The sequence below is a fragment of the Lissotriton vulgaris genome, unplaced genomic scaffold, assembly GCF_964263255.1.
Source record: "Lissotriton vulgaris unplaced genomic scaffold, aLisVul1.2 SCAFFOLD_3373, whole genome shotgun sequence".
Taxonomy (NCBI): domain Eukaryota; kingdom Metazoa; phylum Chordata; class Amphibia; order Caudata; family Salamandridae; genus Lissotriton; species Lissotriton vulgaris.
In genome coordinates, this window is record NW_028248370.1 from 186,342 (window position 1) to 207,433 (window position 21,092).

The 21,092-nt window shown below is 58.2% G+C and overlaps 1 pseudogene across 1 annotated transcript in view; it reads right to left on the minus strand.

Annotated features, from left to right (window-relative positions):
* LOC147664131 (NXPE family member 1 pseudogene) overlaps positions 1–21,092 on the minus strand; it is a 185,449-nt pseudogene that overhangs the window by 163,453 nt on the left and 904 nt on the right. The gene's annotated exons all lie outside the window — the stretch shown is intronic.

A 21,092-nucleotide genomic window follows, 5' to 3' on the forward strand; every position in this document is an offset into this window, starting at 1 on the left:
GTGGAGTGACCCCAGGGTGAGGGAGGTGGCCATATGAATGTGGATGCGGATGGAAGTGCAGAGTGGTACGAATGAATGCATGGTTAGGGATGGGCTTCTTTGAGTGACTTTGCAGAGGGAGCAGTGAGGGGACAGGTGAGTGAAGTGTCACATGAGTGCAGGGTGAGTAGTGTGCTCGTATGACTGCAGGGTGAGGTACAGGGTGAACAGAGCAAGTGCATTGTGAGCGTAATGTGAGCGGTGTGAGTTCAGGGTGAGTGGGCGAATGGTGTGAGTGCATGGGGATCGCTGTGAGTGCATGGTGATGAGTGTGAGTGGTGTGAGTGCAGGGTGAGCGGGCGAATGGTGTGAGTGCATGGGGATCGCTGTGAGTGCATGGTGATGAGTGTGAGTGGTGTGAGTGCAGGGTGAGCGGGTGATTGCTGTGAGTGCAGGGTGAGCGTGTGAATGTGTGAGTGCAGGGTGAGCGGGCGATCGCTCTGAGTGCAGGGTGAGTGGGTGATTGCTGTGAGTGCATGGAGATCGCTGTGAGTGCATGGTGATGACTGTGAGTGGTGTGAGTGCAGGGTGAGCGGGTGATTGCTGTGAGTGCAGGGTGAGCGGGTGATTGCTGTGAGTGCAGGGTGAGCGTGTGAATGGTGTGAGTGCAGGGTGAGCGGGCGATCGCTTTGAGTGCAGGGTGAGTGGGTGATTGCTGTGAGTGCATGGGGATCGCTGTGAGTGCATGGTGATGAGTGTGAGTGGTGTGAGTGCAGGGTGAGCGGGCGATCGCTCTGAGTGCAGGGTGAGTGGGTGATTGCTGTGAGTGCATGGGGATCGCTGTGAGTGCATGGTGATGACTGTGAGTGGTGTGAGTGCAGGGTGAGCGGGTGATTGCTGTGAGTGCAGGGTGAGCGGGTGATTGCTGTCAGTGCAGGGTGAGCGGGTGATTGCTGTGAGTGCAGGGTGAGCGTGTGAATGGTGTGAGTGCAGGGTGAGCGGGCGATCGCTCTGAGTGCAGGGTGAGTGGGTGATTGCTGTGAGTGCATGGCGATCGCTCTGAGTGCAGGGTGAGCGGGTGATTGCTGTGAGTGCATGGGGATCGCTGTGAGTGCATGGTGATGAGTGTGAGTGGTGTGAGTGCAGGGTGAGCGGGCGAATGGTGTGAGTGCATGGGGATCGCTGTGAGTGCAGAGAGAGTGGGTGAATGGTGTGAGTACATGGTCATCAGTGTGAGTGTAGTGGTGAGTGGGCGAATGGTGTGAGTGCATGGGGATCAGTGTGAGTGCAGGGTGAGCAGGCGAATGGTGTGAGTGCAGGGTGAGCGGGTGATTGCTGTGAGTGCAGGGTGAGTGGGTGATTGCTGTAAGTGCAGGGTGAGCAGGTGATTGCTGTGAGTGCATGGGGATCAGTGTGAGTGCAGGGTGAGCAGGCGAATGGTGTGAGTGCATGGCGATTGCTGTGAGTGCGGGATGAGCGGATGAATGCTGTGAGTGCATGGGGATCGCTGTGAGTGCATGGTGATGAGTGTGAGTGGTGTGAGTGCAGGGTGAGCGGGCGAATGGTGTGAGTGCATTGGGATCGCTGTGAGTGCATGGTGATGAGTGTGAGTGGTGTGAGTGCAGGGTGAGCGGGCAATCGCTCTGAGTGCAGGGTGAGTGGGTGATTGCTGTGAGTGCAGGGTGAGCGGGTGATTGCTGTGAGTGCAGGGTGAGCGTGTGAATGGTGTGAGTGCAGGGTGAGCGGGCGATCGCTCTGAGTGCAGGGTGAGCGGGTGATTGCTGTGAGTGCAGGGTGAGCGGGTGATTGCTGTGAGTGCAGGGTGAGCGTGTGAATGCTGTGAGTGCATTGCGATCGCTGTGAGTGCAGGGTGAGCGTGTGAATGCTGTGAGTGCATGGCGTTCGCTGTGAGTGCAGGGTGAGCTGGTGATCGCTGTGAGTGCAGGGTGAGCAGGTGATTGCTGTGAGTGCAGGGTGAGCGGGTGATTGCTGTGAGTGCAGGGTGAGCTGGTGATCGCTGTGAGTGCATGGCGATCGCTCTGAGTGCAGGGTGAGCGGGAGATCGCTCTGAGTGCAGGGTGAGCAGGTGATTGCTGTGAGTGCAGGGTGAGCGGGCGATCGCTCTGAGTGCAGGGTGAGCGGGCGATTGCTGTGAGTGCAGGGTGAGCGGGCGATCGCTCTGAGTGCAGGCTGAGCGTGTGAATGCTGTGAGTGCAGGGTGAGCGTGTGAATGTTGTGAGTGCAGGGTGAGCGTGTGAATGCTGTGAGTGCAGGGTGAGCGTGTGAATGCTGTGAGTGCAGGGTAAGCGTGTGAATGTGAAGTGCTAGAATGAGGTGTGAGTTGAGTGAATGCAGGGCGCATTCCCAGGCACGTGAAGCGACTCAACGTATTGAGCTTGGGGTGGGATTTCAGGTATTAATCAGGGTTCGAGGGTGAAGGAAATAAATAAAGTGCTGCTCCTGCAAGAAGCTTCTGGTCTGGTGGTCGGGGGGGGGGGTCCAGCTCATAATTCTGATGTCCCAGATGGGACAAAATTAGGCAGTCGCCTAAAGCTGTATTTCTGGCACTTATCTGCGCTTATTTCGAACAGGAAAACAAAATAGAAAGCACTTCAATCACTTTTGATTCTGTTCTGGGGCTGCCTTAGGGTGACCAACTGTCATGGGTGCAAATTCAGGACAGTGAGTGTAAGAATTCAGGACAAAGGGTCAAAATTCAGGACAAAATTTCGGGACAAAGGGTAGGTTTTACAGACACATCAAAGGAGGTCGCGCAATAGTATATAAGTAATCCCATTTATATCCTAACATATTCATACATTTGCAAACCTATCCATTGTGTATCCTTCCAGCCATCATTTCACTCATCCATCCCTCCATCCACACTTTCACTCATCCATTCACCCACCTTTTCACCCTATCCATCCGTACACTTATCCATCCACTCTTCCATCCAGCCATTTATCCTTTCACCCATCCAGCTAACCTTTCATGTACTCATCTAGGCACCCCTCCTTCCACCCATTCACCTTTTCAGCCATCCACCCATCCTCCCTTTCTCTCTCCATTGACCCTTTCACTTAGCCATCCATCCTTCCATCCATCCACCCATGAATCCATCCATAGACCCTCACTCATCCATCCTTTCACTCATCCATTCAACCATTCACTCACCGATCATCCACCCTTTCACTCATCTATCCATCCTTTTGCTAATTATCCATCTATTCACCCTTTCAATCATCCATTCTCCAATCCATCCATCCATCCCTTCATTCACTCACTCCCCCGCGTTTTCATATTAATTATGAGCTGAGCCTTCGTCTGCAGAGTCCCAGACAGAAGAGGCCCATCAAGAATGTCACCCTCGCTGTAGTTCCTAAAGCAAGGGGTGGAGTGGGGTGGGGTGGGGGAGGGTTCACTATGCCCTGCACATAGGCAATCTGAAAAAGTGGAAGTCATGAGTCATGCATGATGCACAGTGCCTGGACGGGAGGCGACTGTGACATGGTGTTGTTTCCAGGGCTTTAAGCGGGATGAAAAAACGGGGGAGGGTCTCTCCAAAGGGGGTGTTCGATGTAATTAAGGGCGGGGCTTAAAACACCTAAGCTAAAAATCTGTGTTTAGCACAGTGTGCCACCAGACTGGTATTTTGCCTCTTCTGTCATTGCATCCAGATAAATAACAAGTAATGTTACACCTACAACAAGCCAGAACTATTGGCTTTGTCAATAGCTGTTAGATGCATAAAATAAAAATGCTGCCACCATGGCTTTGTTGAAAATAATATTGAAACTGTACTTTTGTAAAATGATGAGACTGAAAGCACTCTAGCCCGAACCTCCTCTTTTCAACTTGTCTCACCAGCTTCTTTGAATGAACTGGATTCTGGAGCAGCCTGTGCTTGTTTGCACACTCCTGTCATCTAACAAAATACGCTGCCCTGGACCAAGGCAGGAGGAGGCCCACCGACATTTACGGACGGTTGGTCACGGCTGTGCGGGCTTTTCTTTTGAAAGCTCAGCTGTTTTATTATATTCCATTTCCTGAAATGCAGAAACGCATCCTCACACGAAAGCAGTTGGCAGTAAATGCAAAATGCAAATTTGAGGGGCCCTGAACCAGGAAAACAAACCAAGCCTCGCGAACCGGTTTAGGACGGGCTGTAATTATGGAAATTGTCTTTAAAGGCTTGAGAGCACTTTTACGGCTCCACACACCCTCGCCGAGCCCGGGGTGAGCCACGCGGAGGGGTGGGGCGGTGCCCGCGGGCGGGGTGACGAGCCGGCGCCTGGACCGGTTTGTGGTGTCTCTGGCCCTCCAAGACCGATGTCCCTGGGATTCAAAGAAACGTCCACAGAAAACTGAAACCCACGCAGCCCTCTCTTGACGTGCACGGCCCCCATAAAGGGCACAGCCCCCGCACACTGCACAGCCCCCCCCCCCGCACAGGACACAGCCCCCGCACACTGCACAGCCCCCGCACAGGGCACAGCCCCCGCACAGGGCACGGCCCCCGCACAGGGCACGGCCCCCGCACACTGCACAGCCCCCCCCCCGCACAGGACACGGCCCCTGCACAGGGCAGAGCCCCCGCACAGGGCACGGCCCCCGCACAGGGCACGGCCCCCGCACAGGACACAGCCCCCGCACAGGGCACAGCCCCCGCACAGGGCACGGCCCCCGCACAGGGCACGGCCCCCGCACAGGGCACAGCCCCCGCACAGGGCAGAGCCCCCACGTACTGGGCACAGCCCCCGCACACTGCACAGCCCCCGCACACTGCACAGCCCCCCCCCCGCACAGGGCACAGCCCCCGCACACTGCACAGCCCCCGTACACTGCACAGCCCCTCGCACAGGGCACAGCCCCCGCACAGGGCACAGCCCCCGCATACTGCACAGCCCCCGCACAGGGCACAGCCCCCGCACAGGGTACAGCCCCCGCACACTGCACAGCCCCCGCACAGGGCACCGCCCCCGCACAGGGCACAGCCCCCGCACACTGCACAGCCCCCGCACAGGGCACCGCCCCCGCACAGGGCACAGCCCCCCCGCACAGGGCACAGCCCCCGCACAGGGCACGGCCCCCGCACACTGCACAGCCCCCGCACAGGGCACCGCCCCCGCACAGGGCACAGCCCCCCCGCACAGGGCACAGCCCCCCCGCACAGGGCACAGCCCCCGCATACTGCACAGCCCCCATAAAGGGCACAGCCCCTGCACAGGGCACAGCCCCCGCACAGGGCACGGCCCCCGCACACGGCACAGCCCCCGCACACTGCACAGCCCCCGCACAGGGCACGGGTCCCGCACAGGGCACGGCCCCCGCACAGGGCACAGCCCCAGCACAGGGTACAGCCCCAGCACAGGGCACAGCCCCCGCACAGGAAACGGCCCCCGCACACGGCACAGCCCCCACACAGGGCACGGCCCCCGCACAGGGCACGGCCCCCGCACAGGGCACAGCCCCAGCACAGGGTACAGCCCCAGCACAGGGCACAGCCCCCCGCACAGGGCACGGCCCCCGCACAGGGCACAGCCACCGCACACTGCACAGCCCCCGCACAGGGTACGGCCCCCGCACAGGGCACCGCCCCCGCACACTGCACAGCCCCCGCACAGGGCACCGCCCCAGCACAGGGTACAGCCCCGCACACTGCACAGCCCCCGCACAGGGCACGGCCCCCGCACAGGGCACGGCCCCCGCACAGGGCACAGCCCCAGCACAGGGTACAGCCCCAGCACAGGGCACAGCCCCCGCACAGGGCACAGCCCCCGCACAGGGCACAGCCCCAGCACAGGGCACAGCCCCCGCACAGGGCACAGCCCCCGCACAGGGCACAGCCCCCCCGCACAGGGCACAGCCCCCCCGCACAGGGTACAGCCCCAGCACAGGGCACAGCCCCAGCACAGGGTACAGCCCCCGCACAGGGCACAGCCCCAGCACAGGGTACAGCCCCCGCACAGGGCACAGCCCCCCGCACAGGGCACAGCCCCAGCACAGGGTACAGCCCCCGCACAGGGCACAGCCCCCCGCACAGGGCATAGCCCCAGCACAGGGCACAGCCCCAGCACAGGGTACAGCCCCAGCACAGGGCACAGCCCCCGCACAGGGCACAGCCCCAGCACAGGGCACAGCCCCCCGCACAGGGCATAGCCCCAGCACAGGGCACAGCCCCCGCACAGGGCACAGCCCCAGCACAGGGCACAGCCCCCGCACAGGGCACAGCCCCAGCACAGGGTACAGCCCCAGCACAGGGTACAGCCCCCGCACAGGGCACAGCCCCAGCACAGGGCACAGCCCCCGCACAGGGCACAGCCCCCGCACAGGGCACAGCCCCAGCACAGGGTACAGCCCCCGCACAGGGCACAGCCCCAGCACAGGGCACAGCCCCCGCACAGGGCACAGCCCCCGCACAGGGCACAGCCCCAGCACAGGGTACAGCCCCCGCACACTGCACAGCTCCCGCACACTGCACGGCCCCCGCACAGGGCACAGCCCCAGCACACTGAACAGCCCCCGCACAGGGCACGCCCCCCCCCCCCCCCACAGGGCACATCCACAGTGATCTTTGAAAGTCGAGCCCTGCCCCAGTCTCACACTCAGCCCCTCCCGCAGCCTGGTTCAATAATGGACACACTTCTGTGTTTCTGCCCCAGCCTGACCCTGGAGGTGACCCACCCCCCACAGACCCCAAGGGGGGCCCTCTCCCCCCCCCACGGAGGAGCACAACACGCACACTGCGCCCTTCATCCTGCCCTAACTTACCTACAGACACACAACACGCACACTGCACCCTTCATCCCTCCTCACTTACCTACAGACACACAACACGCACACTGCACCCGGGGTGAGCCACGCGGAGGGGTGGGGCGGTGCCCGCGGGCGGGGTGACGAGCCGGCGCCTGGACCGGTTTGTGGTGTCTCTGGCCCTCCAAGACCGATGTCCCTGGGATTCAAAGAAACGTCCACAGAAAACTGAAACCCACGCAGCCCTCTCTTGACGTGCACGGCCCCCATAAAGGGCACAGCCCCCGCACACTGCACAGCCCCCCCCCCGCACAGGACACAGCCCCCGCACACTGCACAGCCCCCGCACAGGGCACAGCCCCCGCACAGGGCACGGCCCCCGCACAGGGCACGGCCCCCGCACACTGCACAGCCCCCCCCCCGCACAGGACACGGCCCCTGCACAGGGCAGAGCCCCCGCACAGGGCACGGCCCCCGCACAGGGCACGGCCCCCGCACAGGACACAGCCCCCGCACAGGGCACAGCCCCCGCACAGGGCACGGCCCCCGCACAGGGCACGGCCCCCGCACAGGGCACAGCCCCCGCACAGGGCACAGCCCCCGCACAGGGCAGAGCCCCCACGTACTGGGCACAGCCCCCGCACACTGCACAGCCCCCGCACACTGCACAGCCCCCCCCCCCGCACAGGGCACAGCCCCCGCACACTGCACAGCCCCCGTACACTGCACAGCCCCTCGCACAGGGCACAGCCCCCGCACAGGGCACAGCCCCCGCATACTGCACAGCCCCCGCACAGGGCACAGCCCCCGCACAGGGTACAGCCCCCGCACACTGCACAGCCCCCGCACAGGGCACCGCCCCCGCACAGGGCACAGCCCCCGCACACTGCACAGCCCCCGCACAGGGCACCGCCCCCGCACAGGGCACAGCCCCCCCGCACAGGGCACAGCCCCCGCACAGGGCACGGCCCCCGCACACTGCACAGCCCCCGCACAGGGCACCGCCCCCGCACAGGGCACAGCCCCCCCGCACAGGGCACAGCCCCCCCGCACAGGGCACAGCCCCCGCATACTGCACAGCCCCCATAAAGGGCACAGCCCCTGCACAGGGCACAGCCCCCGCACAGGGCACGGCCCCCGCACACGGCACAGCCCCCGCACACTGCACAGCCCCCGCACAGGGCACGGGTCCCGCACAGGGCACGGCCCCCGCACAGGGCACAGCCCCAGCACAGGGTACAGCCCCAGCACAGGGCACAGCCCCCGCACAGGAAACGGCCCCCGCACACGGCACAGCCCCCACACAGGGCACGGCCCCCGCACAGGGCACGGCCCCCGCACAGGGCACAGCCCCAGCACAGGGTACAGCCCCAGCACAGGGCACAGCCCCCCGCACAGGGCACGGCCCCCGCACAGGGCACAGCCACCGCACACTGCACAGCCCCCGCACAGGGTACGGCCCCCGCACAGGGCACCGCCCCCGCACACTGCACAGCCCCCGCACAGGGCACCGCCCCAGCACAGGGTACAGCCCCGCACACTGCACAGCCCCCGCACAGGGCACGGCCCCCGCACAGGGCACGGCCCCCGCACAGGGCACAGCCCCAGCACAGGGTACAGCCCCAGCACAGGGCACAGCCCCCGCACAGGGCACAGCCCCCGCACAGGGCACAGCCCCAGCACAGGGCACAGCCCCCGCACAGGGCACAGCCCCCGCACAGGGCACAGCCCCCCCGCACAGGGCACAGCCCCCCCGCACAGGGTACAGCCCCAGCACAGGGCACAGCCCCAGCACAGGGTACAGCCCCCGCACAGGGCACAGCCCCAGCACAGGGTACAGCCCCCGCACAGGGCACAGCCCCCCGCACAGGGCACAGCCCCAGCACAGGGTACAGCCCCCGCACAGGGCACAGCCCCCCGCACAGGGCATAGCCCCAGCACAGGGCACAGCCCCAGCACAGGGTACAGCCCCAGCACAGGGCACAGCCCCCGCACAGGGCACAGCCCCAGCACAGGGCACAGCCCCCCGCACAGGGCATAGCCCCAGCACAGGGCACAGCCCCCGCACAGGGCACAGCCCCAGCACAGGGCACAGCCCCCGCACAGGGCACAGCCCCAGCACAGGGTACAGCCCCAGCACAGGGTACAGCCCCCGCACAGGGCACAGCCCCAGCACAGGGCACAGCCCCCGCACAGGGCACAGCCCCCGCACAGGGCACAGCCCCAGCACAGGGTACAGCCCCCGCACAGGGCACAGCCCCAGCACAGGGCACAGCCCCCGCACAGGGCACAGCCCCCGCACAGGGCACAGCCCCAGCACAGGGTACAGCCCCCGCACACTGCACAGCTCCCGCACACTGCACGGCCCCCGCACAGGGCACAGCCCCAGCACACTGAACAGCCCCCGCACAGGGCACGCCCCCCCCCCCCCCCCCCACAGGGCACATCCACAGTGATCTTTGAAAGTCGAGCCCTGCCCCAGTCTCACACTCAGCCCCTCCCGCAGCCTGGTTCAATAATGGACACACTTCTGTGTTTCTGCCCCAGCCTGACCCTGGAGGTGACCCACCCCCCACAGACCCCAAGGGGGGCCCTCTCCCCCCCCCACGGAGGAGCACAACACGCACACTGCGCCCTTCATCCTGCCCTAACTTACCTACAGACACACAACACGCACACTGCACCCTTCATCCCTCCTCACTTACCTACAGACACACAACACGCACACTGCACCCTTCATCCCTCCTCACTTACCTACAGACACACAACACACACACTGCACCCTTTATCCCTCCTCACTTACCTACAGACACACAACACGCACACTGCGCCCTTCAACCCTCCTCACTTACCTATTTTATTTTTTATTTATTTATTTTTGTATAGCGCAAACAGCTACCCAACAAAGGGTTTCCCGGCGCTGTGATTCAGTAGTAGCTGATCGGACGACTGACTTAGATGTTGAATAGCCAGGTTTTTAAGGCCTTTCTGAATTTCATGTAGCTCACCTCAGAGCGCAAAGCTTGTGGCATAGCGTTCCACAGTGAGGGTCCAAGGAAGGCGAAGGATTTGCCGCCCATACGTGATAGTTTTATTTTAGGAACAACAAACTTATTAGCTGTTGCAGATCTCGGAGTCCTAGATGGATGGTAACTGTTGGACAGGCCACGTGAAGGGCCGCTCTCCCCCGGCTCGACCAGGCCCGAGCCCGGTCACGCAAGTACCACACACCACCATTGCACGTCCTCCGTCCCCTCAGGGACCCCTGCCTTCAAACATATCGACCTCGTGGGCCCGATCCACTGCCGGCCCACGCGCCCAGCCTGGGCCGCCATCTTGGACACTTCATCACGAGGCCGCCTGGCCCCCGATCGACCTCAACCCTGGGCCTAGCCCGGCCTCAGACATTCCGGCACCACCCTCCACCCAGGAGGTGAGCGGGCTACTTGGCAAGTCAATGGGAGAAAGAGGTGCCGATGGCTCTCCCCCGCCAAGTGCCGCTCGCCCATCACCTCCCCGGGCGCTGGCTCCACCCCCCTGCTGGGTGTCTGGACTCCCTCATCCCGGACCTCCCGACCTCCGAGTGCGAGGGTCCGGACATCAAAGCACGCCAGCCCTATAACTGGGGCAGCTCCAGAGCAGGAAGGCAGTTGTATCTTGGAGTCGAGAGACGTAAAGAGGAACTCATCCTGGACGGACTACTGGCGCTGCCGTAGCTCTGTCCTGTGCACCATCATCCTGCCTGTTGGCGCTGCCACAGCTGTCGTAACCTACAGTCTTCATCGTCGTCGGGACCTGCTGGCGTGGCCGCGGACCGTTGTAACCGTCACCTTTCCTTCATCCATCTCGGGACCTGCTTGGCTCCTCCACGGCCCGATCATCTCAACGCCGAGCTCGAGGATTGAGAGCTACTTCGTACTCATTGGTAATTAAGACTGTCCCGCTACCCCTTTCCTCAGCCAAAGACTTGAATCGAGGGGACCCCTGAGTCCAGACCTCCTTGTATCATACCATCGTAACCTAAGAATTGCATATAAAGTCTCGTTAACCTTCAGTCTTGTGTGGTGTCCGTCTGTGGGGGGGAAGTTACTTGTCTGTACAGTCGTTGGAGGCGGCTCTCCCCGGAGACCTCTCCCCGTAACCTCGGCCGACCTTCCCGGTCCGTCTAACATTGGTGGCCAGCGACGGGATCCGAATCACCGCATAACGTACAGAGAGTAGCTCACCCCACAACGAACCACAATGACAACTAAAGAAAGCGGATCAACTGAGAAGTTCCAAAGGGAAAAACTAGAGGAATACAGTCATCGTGAACTAAAGCAGTTCTGCATCGAACTAGGTATCGCTACCACCGGACTAAGCACCAAGGACGATTTTAAGCATGCCCTAGAATCTTGGGCAGAGACCAGGGATGCCGAAGCCCCTGAGCAAAGCACCGCGAACAAAACCAGCACGGCCCCTGAAGGGCAAAGAACCGGTCTCTCGCAAGACGAAATCCAAGAAAGAGAAAAAAAACGACTACACGAGCTAGAAATGGCCCGACTCAAGATGGACGTAGAACTCAAATTGGCCGAACAAAAAATCAACTTAGAGCACCTACGTCTCCGAGAAGAAAGAGAGGAGAAACAGAGACAAAGGGAGCTCGAGGAAAAGAAACTGGCGTACGAGCACGAACGGAACCTAGCCGAGATCAACCTGCGCAAACAGAACAAAGAGTTAGGGGTGCCCGAGAGACCACACACCCCAGGGACCACGGAGAAAAAGGTACACATCCCCAAGGATGTGGTCCGAGAATATTTCCGAGAAGACGACATCCAGCAATGGTTTAAGGCCTATGAAATCGCTATGACTGCACACCGGATCGATAGAAACGATTGGGGAGCCGGCCTATGGGGCAGATTCCTCAATGAGGGCCGCGATACCCTGTTACAGCTCCCAGACCACCAGATGACCTCCTACGACCATATGAAAGCGGCCCTCCTCACCCGCTATGGCCTCACGCCCGAGATGTACCGTCAGAGGTTCCGAGACTGCACACGCATCCCGGGTACAACTTGGGTGGACTATGTCACGTACTTTAGCCGAGCTTTCGAAGGCTGGATCAAAGGAAACAACGTCACGACCTACGAGCAGCTGTTCAATCTGATGGTATGGGAGCATCTGTCCAACAATTGCTTCATTGAACTACGCCAACACCTCCTCGACAGCAAGTTAACCGATCCCCGGCAGCTCGCAGCCGAAGCTGACCGGTGGGAGATCACCAGAGTGGGCCGGAATGGGTCCTACGAGCAGAGCAGGAACAACAATAGTCACCACCGACCCAGAGGAGGAGGAGGGGGCCAAGGACGAGGAAGAGACAACACTCCGGCCGCCCCCGCTACCAGCACCACCCCCCCGGCCAACCGGGGCAGCACCCCGGCGCGACCGGGGTACAGAGCCAATGTCACGTGCCACCGATGCCAACGAGTCGGCCACTATGCAAACGACCCAAGCTGCCCGCAGTATCAGAGTCCAAAACCCCGCCAAGTGGCCGCCGTGGCACTAGGGGAAGAACAGATCTCCGAGGAACAAGAAACAGGCGAGCAAGAGTATCAGGAGTGGGAGCCAGCCGCCATGACTCTCGCGTGCTTAGGGGGAAGAGACATGGTCCCGCGGGTCCCCCTACCCGCTAACACCCAGAAGTACAGCCAATGGGTGAGCATCAATGGACAACGGGCCGAAGCCCTTCGGGACACCGGGGCCAGTGTGACAGCCGTCCGCTGTCACCTGGTGACCCCAGAACAATATCTACCGAACATTCTCTGCCCTGTGCGATCAGCCGACAACTCGGAAAGTCTGTGTCGGATGGCCTGCGTCCCCTTTGAGTGGGGAGGGGTCTCCGGCATGTTGAAGGTGACGGTCCGAGACGACGCCCCCGTGGACTGCCTCCTCGGAAATGACCTAGAGAGCTCCCCGTGGGCAGCCGTGGAGCGAAAAGAACACTTGGGGATGTTAGGCGTCCCGGACTGGGCGTGCGTCACCACCCGGTCCATGGCCGCCCGTGCCAACCATCACCCGGAAGAACCAGAATGGCCGGCGCCACCGCCTCCGGTCGCCCCAGCCGAGACCTCCGACCATGACACCCCCCTCGAACCTGCTCAACCTTCCGACCTCGCTATCCTTGACCAGTGGGCCCAAGAGGGGGGGCCCACCCAAGAACAATTTCGCCAGGAACAGAAGACCTGTCCCTCCCTAGAGGGACTTCGCCAACAAGCGCTCGCCCAAAGCGCAGGGGATACCTCCGGAACTCATTGGGTCTACTGGGACAGTGATCTGTTGTACAGCGAGCAAAGAATCGCCGAGCTGGGGGCCAACCGAGTACTAGTAGTGCCCCTCCGCTTTAGAGACTTTCTGCTAAACCTGGCCCACGATGTCCCCCTGGCAGGGCACCTGGGACAAGATAAGACCTACAGTCGCCTAGTGACCCACTTCTTCTGGCCCAAAATGAGAAACGATGTGCACCAGCATTGCCGATCTTGCCCCACGTGCCAAGCCAGTGGGAAGAGCGGCCGCAAACTAAAGGCCCCCTTGCAGCCTTTTCCAGTAGTCACGACCCCATTTGAGAGGGTCGGGATAGACATTGTGGGACCCCTGGACCCGCGTACAAAACAAGGCCATCGCTTCATCCTCGTGCTAGTGGACCACGCCACCCGCTACCCTGAGGCTGTTCCTCTCCGGACCGTGACAGCCCCAGTGGTCGGCCGGGCCCTGATGGGGATCTTCTCCCGTGTAGGGTTCCCCCGAGAAGTCGTCAGCGACAGAGGCACGAACTTTATCTCTAAATACATGAAATCCCTCTGGCAACAGTGTGGGGTCACCTACCGATTCACGACCCCCTATCACCCCCAAGGGAACGGACTTGTTGAGCGGTTCAACCGCACGCTAAAAGGGATGATCGGGGGATTGGAAGAGCCCCTCCGCCGCCAGTGGGATGTGCTGCTACCGTGCCTCCTCTTCGCCTACCGAGAGGTCCCACAGAAATCGCTAGGCTTCAGCCCATTTGAACTGCTATACGGGCACCCAGTGCGGGGGCCGCTCAGCCTGATCAAGGAAGGCTGGGAGATGCCTCCGGCCAAGAACCCTCCAGATGTCTTCCGGTACCTCCTCACCCTCCGCAACCAGTCCCGGCGGTTCAGAGACCTAGCAAAAGCCAACCTAGAGGCCAGTCAAGAGGACATGAAAAAATGGTATGACCAGAACGCCTCATCCATTGAATTCGAACCGGGACAACAGGTATGGGTAATGTCCCCCACGGAGCCATGCGCTCTCCAAGACAAATGGACGGGGCCCTTCAAGGTAATCGAGCGCAAGGGCCCTGCCACCTATCTGATCGATATGGAGTCCTCCCGGAACCCACTCCGAGTTCTCCACACCAACAGACTGAAACCCCACTTTGCACGAACAGAACTCAGCCTACTGATGGCCACAGACAATGGGGTTGAAGACGACTCCGAGCCTCTCCCTGACCTCCTGCGGACCCAGGAGCAGGACGGCTCCGTGGATGGGGTCCGACTCTCGGAGACCCTCACCAGAGCACAACGCCAAGAGTGCCAAGCCCTCCTGGCACAGTTCGCCAGTCTGTTCTCCCTCACCCCAGGTGTCACTTCCTGGTGTGTGCACGATGTGGACACCGGCGACAGCTCTCCTATCCGCCACCGGGCCTACCGCGTACCTGATCGGGTACGGGCCTGCATCCAGGCGGAAGTGGCCAAAATGCTCACGCTCGGGGTCATCGAGCCCTCCGACAGTCCATGGGCCAGCCCGGTCGTACTGGTCCCCAAAGCAGCCGCCCCCGGAGCCACACCCGAACTCCGGTTCTGCGTCGACTACCGGGGCCTGAATGCAGTCACCAAAACAGACGCACACCCCATCCCCCGGGCAGATGAACTGGTCGACCGAATGGGAGCTGCCCGCTTCCTCAGCATCTTCGACCTGACAGCAGGTTATTGGCAGATCGGCCTCACCTCCCGAGCACAAGAACGTTCTGCCTTCTCCACCCCCGATGGCCACTACCATTTTACGGTCATGCCCTTCGGCATGAAGAATGCCCCAGCGACTTTCCAACGGCTCGTCAATCAGGTCCTGGCGGGGCTTGAAGGGTTCAGCGCCGCCTACCTCGACGACATCGCTGTGTACAGCCACCATTGGACCGAGCACCTTCACCACCTCCGAGCAGTGCTGCAAGCCCTTCAGCGAGCTGGCCTCACGATCAAGGCCAGCAAGTGTCAAATTGGACAAGGGTCTGTGACCTACCTCGGACACCAGGTGGGAAGCGGCCTAGTGGCCTCCGACCAGGGCATTGGGGCGGTCCTGTCTCAAGTGAACACCGAAGGCCTCGATCAACCGGTGGCCTTCATCAGCCGGAGACTCCTACCACGGGAGCAACGCTGGAGCACCATAGAGAGGGAAGCCTTCGCGGTGGTATGGGCCCTCAAGAAGCTCCGGCCCTACCTTTTTGGCACCCACTTTCGGGTACAGACCGACCACCGACCCCTGCAGTGGCTGATGCATATGCGGGGGGAAAACCCAAAGTTGCTACGCTGGTCCATCTCCCTGCAAGGTATGGACTTCACAGTCGAACACCGGCCCGGGCCAGATCACGCCAACGCGGATGGCCTGTCCCGGTTTTTCCGCCTCGACGAGGAGAGTCCCCAAGAGGATGGGTAGCTCTCCCCGCCTTCAGCTGGGGGGGACGCATGTTGGACAGGCCACGTGAAGGGCCGCTCTCCCCCGGCTCGACCAGGCCCGAGCCCGGTCACGCAAGTACCACACACCACCATTGCACGTCCTCCGTCCCCTCAGGGACCCCTGCCTTCAAACATATCGACCTCGTGGGCCCGATCCACTGCCGGCCCACGCGCCCAGCCTGGGCCGCCATCTTGGACACTTCATCACGAGGCCGCCTGGCCCCCGATCGACCTCAACCCTGGGCCTAGCCCGGCCTCAGACATTCCGGCACCACCCTCCACCCAGGAGGTGAGCGGGCTACTTGGCAAGTCAATGGGAGAAAGAGGTGCCGATGGCTCTCCCCCGCCAAGTGCCGCTCGCCCATCACCTCCCCGGGCGCTGGCTCCACCCCCCTGCTGGGTGTCTGGACTCCCTCATCCCGGACCTCCCGACCTCCGAGTGCGAGGGTCCGGACATCAAAGCACGCCAGCCCTATAACTGGGGCAGCTCCAGAGCAGGAAGGCAGTTGTATCTTGGAGTCGAGAGACGTAAAGAGGAACTCATCCTGGACGGACTACTGGCGCTGCCGTAGCTCTGTCCTGTGCACCATCATCCTGCCTGTTGGCGCTGCCACAGCTGTCGTAACCTACAGTCTTCATCGTCGTCGGGACCTGCTGGCGTGGCCGCGGACCGTTGTAACCGTCACCTTTCCTTCATCCATCTCGGGACCTGCTTGGCTCCTCCACGGCCCGATCATCTCAACGCCGAGCTCGAGGATTGAGAGCTACTTCGTACTCATTGGTAATTAAGACTGTCCCGCTACCCCTTTCCTCAGCCAAAGACTTGAATCGAGGGGACCCCTGAGTCCAGACCTCCTTGTATCATACCATCGTAACATAAGAATTGCATATAAAGTCTCGTTAACCTTCAGTCTTGTGTGGTGTCCGTCTGTGGGGGGGAAGTTACTTGTCTGTACAGTCGTTGGAGGCGGCTCTCCCCGGAGACCTCTCCCCGTAACCTCGGCCGACCTTCCCGGTCCGTCTAACAGTAACAATGTACTAGATTTTGTAGATACTTAGGGGCTTTATTTGTAGAGATCTTGTGCATAAAGCATAAGGACTTGAATTTAATTCTGTTCTCTATTTTTAGCCAGTGCAGCTCACGTATAAGTTTGGTGGTGGATGAATGGATAGGAATTTTTCCTTGCAGTCTCGCAGCTGCGTTCTGCACAGTTTGCAGTCTGCGGACTGTGGCTTTGTTAGCCCCCACATATAACGCATTAGCGTAATCTAACCTTGATGTTATTAAGCCATTGATGACCGTTTTTTTGTATTTTCTGGTAGCATCCAACAAATTTTCTTTAGCCACTTTAAGATGGCAAAACAAGTGGCCGATGTTTTAACAGCTTGCTGGTGCATACTCAGTGTGTCATTGACAATAAAGCCTAGATTACGGGCCTGAGTAGTCGGAGTTGGAGGAGGACCCATTACAGATGGCCAATGCTGAGGTCCCCAGAGTTCTTTATTTTTCCCCAAAACAATTAATTCGTTTTTTTTACCGTTTAGTTTCAGGAAGTTTTTTTGCATCCACGCTGCGATTTTCACTAATCCTAGATTTAATGTGGAGGGGTTGTTGTTTCCTGATGATGGAAGGGAAAAGAGAAGCTGAGAATCATCAGCGTAGGAAAACATCCTTAAGCCGGTCTCCTCGACTATTTTTGCAAGCGGGCTCATATACAAATTAAAAAGTAACAGACTTAAAATTGAGCCTTGTGGAACTCCGTGTTTGAAGGTGTGGGTTTCAGAAGGATGTATGACGTTACAACGCATACTTTTACTCCGCATACCATTACAACGCGGTATTTACAACGCATACCATTACAACGCATAGCGCTTTGAGGTGCTGGATAGTGGTAAGTATAATTTACTATTCTAACTCCAGTCCCCGTGGACCCTAGGGAAGGTGTTGGATAGTAAATTATACTTATTCCCTATCCTAGAGCGCCCCCCAGCGCAATGCGTTGTAATGGTATGTGTTGTAAAAGATGCGTTGTAGTGGTAGTGCAGAGTAAAAGATGCGTTGTAACGGGTGTATACCGTTTCAGAACAGGCAGATTGGGAAAAAACTGGAAACGTTCTGTTCTCAAGTAGAGATTTAATCCAATTTAAGGCGGAGCCACAGATGCCAAATGAGTGGAGAGTCTTTATTAGTACCGCATGTGACACAGTGTCAAATGCGGCACTGAGGTCAAGAAGCACCAGTGCCACTGTTTCACCCTTATCTATCATCGAACGGATATTCTCTGTCACACCTAGCAGGGTGGTCTCAGTTGAGAAACCAGCCCGGAAGCCAGACTGATGGGGAGGCAGCAGGTCATGTGTGGTTATGAAATCTGTGAGACAGCGATGGACATGTTTCTCCAGAACTTTTGCAAAAATAGGGAGAAGAGAGATTGGCCAAAAGTTGGAAGGCACTTTTGGGTCTGCGTCAGGTTTTTTCAGTAATCTTGGTGAACCAGATTTAATCGTATTTATGAGGTCAGTGACAGTATCAACATTGAGCATAGCCAATTGTTTAGTAAGAAGGTGTGGGTATTGCAAACATTGGCATCTAGAGTGTCCTCTTGAATACAAGGTCTGTGAGGAGCGAAATTTCGAGTATCAATGAGAACTTCGTCGTGTTTATTCTGGTCATGTTCGATGCCCTTGTAAATTTTATCAACTTTATTTACAAAAAAGGTAGCTAGTTGGTCGCATTGTGTTTTATTAAGGTCAGGTGGAGTTTGTGAGGTATTCGAGCCGGCCAGCTCTTTAACTGTTTTGACAAGAGTCTTAGATTGATTTAAGGCTGCAGTGAATTTAGTGCAGACACATTCGGCTTTGGCTTTACTACACATCTTTTGGTAGTGTGTTAATTGGATTTTATAATCTTTTTTAGCTTCCATGGAATAGGACTTTCTCCACTGACGCTCAGCATTTTTGCATTTGGTCTTTTCTAGCTTTAAAGAGTCATTGAACCAGGGGGCAGGTAGACGTTGATTTTTACCCCTTAACTTCGTTTTGGGCAGGCACGAGTCGATGGCTATCAGAAGCCATGTCTGAACAGAAGCCGAAAGATTTTGCACTCTCGTATTAGTGCACGGTGTCGTGTCTTCTAATAAGGTATTCAAAATGTTGATATCAAGTTTTTTCCATTTCCTAACAGTGGAGGTTGGGACCATCGAAGTGTCCTTATTTAGGGGTTGCGCTTGAAATGAAAATATAATAGGAAAGTGATCTGACCAGGGAATAGGCAAGGCAGGAAAGGTGTCTAAATTATGAATATTGGAGAAAATTGGGTCTAATAGGTGACCTGCGGTGTGTGTAGGGCCAGACTTCTTTAAGCTTAGATTGAGGGACGCAAAATCGGCAATAAGTTCTGTGGCCTTTATGCAGTGGTCATTGTCCAAATGTAAGTTTAGATCACCTATGACTGTGAAATTGGCAGCATTCATGGCGAGAGGTCCTAGAAGTTCCGATATATTAGTTAGCCAGTTTGATGCTGCTCCAGGTGGACGATATATGAGTGCGCCCGAAAAAGTGAAATTTGAAGAAAGTGTAATTTTAAAAGTGGCGCCTTCGCACCCAGGACAGGGAAATTTTTTAAACTCACAAGTATACATTTTTTTAAAGATCACAGCGATGCCTCCTCCTACTTTGTTTATCCTATCAAGGCGTATGATCGCATATGAATCAGGGAGGGCCATGGCCACATCAGGTCCAGAGCTAGCATGAAGCCATGTTTCAGTAATAAACAAAGCGTCAGGAGCTTCATCTATTAATAAATTGAAAATTTCTATTTTATGTTTGGGTAGGGAGTGACAGTTTAAGCTGAAGAAAGTAAATAGCTTTGAATCAGGGTTAGAGCGTGTCGTTTTGGTTCGATTCTCAAATTGTGTTGTCCCAACAGAGTTTGTTGCCAAAGAGCAATTATGTCAAATGTTGTAATTTCTATCCAACTCGAACAGACAGCAGTGCGGCTGTCTAGGTGATTTTCAAGCTAATAGTTGTCCCGAACTGTATTGTATAGAGGGAGTGATGATAGTATCAGTATTTATAGAGCTGCTAAAACATACCAGTGAAGGAGACAGGGGAATATGAGCCATGGCCGCCGGGCGCGTCCGAGGCGCGGACGGGCGCAGACGGGCTGACTCAGGCGTGACTCCGGCGCTGATGCAGGCGCGTCCACAATTCGCGTCCGCTATCGCGGAGAGTTTCCGTTTCCTTAAGAAGGGATGGCTAGAGCGCTGTTGAAGCTCACGCCTCCCACCCAAGATGTCCGCCGTTTCCGATTCTAATGGCAAATAAATCGATATTCAGCCCGCAAATCGGCTGTTACCGATTATGTGCAGGATCTAGATTTAATAATGTCAGGATTTTGGCAAGTGCGGTAAATTAATCAAATTGTTAAATTTCGCCGTTTAAAATGCTCGCAATCAGCAGTCAAACATAAACAATAAGGTGCAATTCAGAGGGCAGTCTACCTCCCGGCTGCTCGCCTCAGGAGGGGTCCAATGCTTAAACAAACAAACGAATCTCGTGATGTACAGACACACAACACGCACACTGCACCCTTTAACCCTCCTCACTTACCTAGACACACAACACGCACACTGCGCCCTTCATCCCTCCTCACTTACAGACATACAACACGCACACTGTGTCCTTTAACCCTCCTCACTTACTAACAGACACACAACACGCACACTGCGCCCTTCAACCCTCCTCACTTACCTACAGGCACACAACACGCACACTGCGCCCTTCATCCCTCCTCATTTGCCTACAGACACACAACACGCACACTTCAACCCTCCTCACTTACCTACAGACAAAGAACACAAACACTGCGCCCTTCAACCCTCCTCACTTACCTACAGACACACAACACACACACTGCGCCCTTCATCCCTCCTCACTTACCTGCAGACACACAACACACACACTGCGCCCTTTAACCATCCTCACTTACCTGCAGACACACACAACGCACACTGCACCCTTCATCCATCATCACTTACCTACAGACACACAACATGCACACTGCGCCCTTCAACCCTCCTCACTTACCTACAGACACACAACACGCACACTGTGCCCTTCATCCCTCCTCACTTACCTACAGACACACAACATGCACACTGCGCCCTTCATCCTGCCCTCACTTATAGACACACAACACGCACACTGCGCCCTTCATCCCTCCTCACTTACCTACAGACACACAACATGCACACTGCGCCCTTCATTCTGCCCTCACTTACAGACACACAACACGCACACTGCGTCCTTCATCCTGCCCTCACTTACCTAAAGGCACACAACACGCACACTGCGCCCTTCATCCCTCCTCACTTACCTACAGACACACAACACGCAAACTTCAACCCTCCTCACTTACCTACAGACACACAACACGAACACTGCGCCCTTCAACCCTCCTCACTTACCTACAGACACACAACACACACACTGCGCCCTTCATCCCTCGTCACTTACCTGCAGACACACAACACACACACTGCGCCCTTTAACCCTCCTCACTTACCTACAGACACACAACACACACACTGCGCCCTTCATCCCTCGTCACTTACCTGCAGACACACAACACGC